Source organism: Meles meles, chromosome 2, assembly GCF_922984935.1.
Source record: "Meles meles chromosome 2, mMelMel3.1 paternal haplotype, whole genome shotgun sequence".
NCBI lineage: Eukaryota > Metazoa > Chordata > Mammalia > Carnivora > Mustelidae > Meles > Meles meles.
Window position 1 is genome coordinate 112,078,991 of NC_060067.1, and position 4,036 is coordinate 112,083,026.

Consider the following 4,036-nt stretch of genomic DNA (forward strand, 5'->3'; position numbering starts at 1 on the left):
TTATGATTTTTCCATAGATGTTTGTATTTGAAGCAGTTTCTAGGCCATTAAAAGTCAATGAGACTTCATTTGTTTTGTTTTTCATGTATGATTTCTCCTCAAAAGTGGATTTTTTTAATTATTGAAAAAATTATTTTAAGTATTTGAAAAGAAGTTTATATTTATCAATTGTGATGCCAGTCTTTCACTAGATTACAACAGATTTTTCCAAAAATAAACAAATGATTGAATTTATGTAACTGAGGAAAAGTCAGAGGACAGACAACATGGAATATACTAGAGTGAGATTGTTTCATATAATACTGAAATAAGGAGGACCTTTCTGGAGAGTATTTGCACCACTGTATTGAGAGAGAGGAAGAATGATGAGTTAGTTCTTTTGCCAGCCACTAGGTTCTATCAGCAGAGGTCACCTTGGTTATGGTCCAAAGCAGGTGTGAATAGTCAGGATAAATGTGGAGATATGCAAACAGTCATTTGAAACTACAGAACATTAACCTGATGCACATTAGCAAAGTTTTGACAACAGCATAACCAAATGAACTAATATTTCTAACAATTTTGCTAGAATTAAAATGCATGGATTAGCGTGCTGCTGCCAAATTTTACTGGTCTCTTTAACCAGCCTTGGGCTAACTTGCCAGACAACAGTAATTTACTATTTTGGAGTAAAAGCTAACTTAAATGTGTTTCATCTTTCCTTTAAATTCAGCAGTGTAGGACTCGCCTTATTAAAAAAAATTATAATCCATTCAACATACCATTCTTAGAGTATCTAGTATCGGCATTCAACAAAATACGCATAGTATTTGTTGTCTTAGGAATATATTAAACAAGGAAACAGAAATAAATCCAAAGCTGAAATCTGTAAAAAATGCAATGAAGGAAAAGAATGGGATGCAATAATATATATACATTAACAGGGAGAACAACTTTTAAGGGAGGGGCTTATAGACGGTCTTGTTCAAATGGCATTTAAGCAGCTGTCTGAAAGGGGACTTGGAGTCCCCTGCACATCCATGTGCAGAAAGAGAGGATGTACATTTCAGGCAGAATGAATAGTGCATTAATAGTAATAATAATAATATTAATAATAATAATAACCACCAACTTAGATGAAGGAAAAGCTAGTGGAAACATTCCCGGTTGGCTGGAAGGTATTTGAACAATTGGAGAAGGGAGGGAGTAGAAGTTGAAGACAAGCCAAGCCATGAAGTTTTACAGCATTCTGAATATAATGAGGAAGGTAAGCCTGTGATAATATTGTAGCCACTTTCCCCCGACGCCGCGGCAGCCGCTGACGGGAGTTTTCTCCTCTGCAGGGGCCACGGTGACAGGTGAGAGTGGGCACAGTCCAGGGAGCTGCCCCACCTCCGTCATTGCCCTGCCCGTCATTGCCCTGCCCAGAGCAGAGGCCGCCTCCTGCCTTCTCCCCCAGGCTCCAGCACGCCCTCCATCACAGGGTGCCTGGCCCTCACTAGCTGCTCCAGTTTTGTGTTTTCTCCACCATCTAAACCTTGTCTCCTGAGTCCGTGGCATTACGGTTTGAAAGAAATAGCATAAAATGATCCATGTGACCAATTCCGTTCTGTCCTCCCGCACTGAGGCCTGGTTGGCATTTGCAGAGAGGAAAATACAGCAAGAAAACTTAGTTTTCTGGAAGGGAAAGTGGGAGAAGAGAAACAAAGTCTTAGACTTTCTACCGTTTTATTTCTTTTTTAAAAATTCTGCTTTGACAGTGGTGGCAAAATACTCTAATCTGAATGTGGTCTTTCTGTTAAAAGAGAAGAGGTGGGATTTTTTTTTTTTTTTTTTTTTTGTCCTTTCGATTCCAGCCTTTTCGCCCCATGACAAAGCATAAATCATGGATGCCAGAAAATAAGGTGGATCTCAGGAATCCTGAAGAAACTGAGACACTTATATTCTTCCCCTGGAGGGAAGTGTAGGTGTTTTTAGCCCTCTCTGGAACTTCAAAGGAAAACATGAGTTGGGTGCCACGGAAAGGAGACAAGGCCAAATCTGAATCTTTGGAGCTGCCCCAGGCATCACCCCTCACAAACCTGACCATGAGAAACAGCAAGGAGCTGTGTGCCCTGCTTGCCCTCAATAACCTCTTCCAGGAAAGCAATGTCTTCACCCCAGACATGCTGCAAGAGATTTTCCGGAGGGTGTCTCCAAACACCATGGTGAACCCCCCTCTCCCCAAGAAGAGCATGAGAGGAAACGGGAACTACCATGTGAACATCATTATGCCCGCACTTTAGACCAAAGGCTATGAAGCTGTGTAGCGAGACAAGCCCCAGGAGGTCAGTGCCATGGCTCTGGCATCATGGGAGCCGCATGAACCTGCCCTCCAGCCCGTGCTGGGGTCCACTGAAGTCGCCTCTCAGAAGACAGGATTGGATTGGTGTTTGAGGGGTGGGAAGTGCCTACAACAACGTGGACTCCCAAGTGAAGATACCCAGATAGATTCGAGGAGACAGCAAGTTCAGGAAACTTCTAAAACATCACTCAGGAAAGAACTGTGAATCCCGCTGGTGGTGCCAGAAGAGGTGGGGGCCCATTAGAGTTGGAGGGCTGAGGTGTAATGCAGTTCTACCCATCCTTCCCTCACCTCAGCCCCCTAAGTCCTGTATAATGTGCTGGGACCTCTACAGCAGGTCTGCCCCTGCCATGTCCCTAAACCTCTCATTGGGTTTTCCCTTCAGATTTGACAGTGGGGGTAAAAAAAAAGTCTAAGGAAGTCAGCTTTTTTTTTTTTTTTTTAAGATTTTATTTATTTATTTGCCAGAGAAAGAGAGATCACAAGCAGGCAGAGAGGCAGGCAGAGAGAGAGGGGGGGAAACTGGCTCCCTGCTGAGCAGAAAGCCCGATGTGGGGCTCGATCTCAGGACCTGGACATCATGACCTGAGCTGAAGGCAAAGGCTTAACCCACTGAGCCACCCAGACACCCCTAAGGAAGTCGATTTCAACTCATGCTGTTAAGTCCAGACAATGTGGGAGGAAAAGCACAGGAGCTTACAGGTGAAGTAGTCCATATGCCAGGGAACTAGAATTACAGAATCTGTCATTGTAAATAACAGAAACAAAACAAAGGGAATTTATGAATATATGCAACAGGAAAACTTAGTATCTTGTCCAGTTTCAGACACAAGAATCCAGGGGCTTAAACAATGACTTCAGACAAGGCTACGTTTCATCATGTCTAAGCTTTTTTATGTGTGTGATTGTACCTTTCATACAGACTAATGTATATGGCCATCTCTGAGCTTATATTCTACGAGCTAAGTGATTCTTTCCTCAATCAATTCCCATAATAAAAGTCTCCTTTTAAATGCAGACTATCTACCCATTCTTGAACCGATCACTGTGGTCTGAGAACAAGATATCCTGCTTATCCAGGCCTGGCTTCCACGTCCAACCCTCAACCCTCAAATAGGCATAAGGTCAGGCTTTTCTTAATTACACTGGCTCATGTGTGTGGGTGCAGCAGCTGTTCACCAAGACAAACCAGGGTGATATTATTATGAGAAGTAGAAATAAATGCTGGGTGGGAGACAGATATGGAGGTGGGGGATTACAGAGGCAATCAGGATACTGAGAATAGAAGGAGGACCAGAAGAATTGAAGGATGAGAGATGGCTTCAAGTGGGATTTCTAAACATGAGTCTGAGAATAGAATAAAATTACACATTCCTCATCTCTACCCATAGTTTACTGAATCTGAACCAGAAATTCTAGGGGTGTGTCCTATCGATGTGTATTTAAACAATAAGAATAAAATATTTTTTTTTCAGCACTCTAAAGTTTGAGAACCACTTATTAAAATTATAACCATGAGAAGGACTGAGTCTCTCAGAAATTCTATGTGTAGACTTTCTGTGAGCTATGAATTGATATGATTTTTATGTTACTTGTTATCTGGGAAAAAAATAAGTACAAAATGGACCTAATACATAATATTAAATGTTTTTAAAATGTTGCTACTTCTATGAGTGCATTTGTATGTAGAACAAAATTGACCAAAATCTATTT

The 4,036-nt window shown here is 41.7% G+C and overlaps 1 pseudogene; it reads left to right on the forward strand.

Annotated features, from left to right (window-relative positions):
* Positions 1-1,982: 1,982 nt before the first annotated feature.
* On the forward strand, positions 1,983-2,588 carry LOC123930351 (annotated as a pseudogene).
* Positions 2,589-4,036: the final 1,448 nt, after the last annotated feature.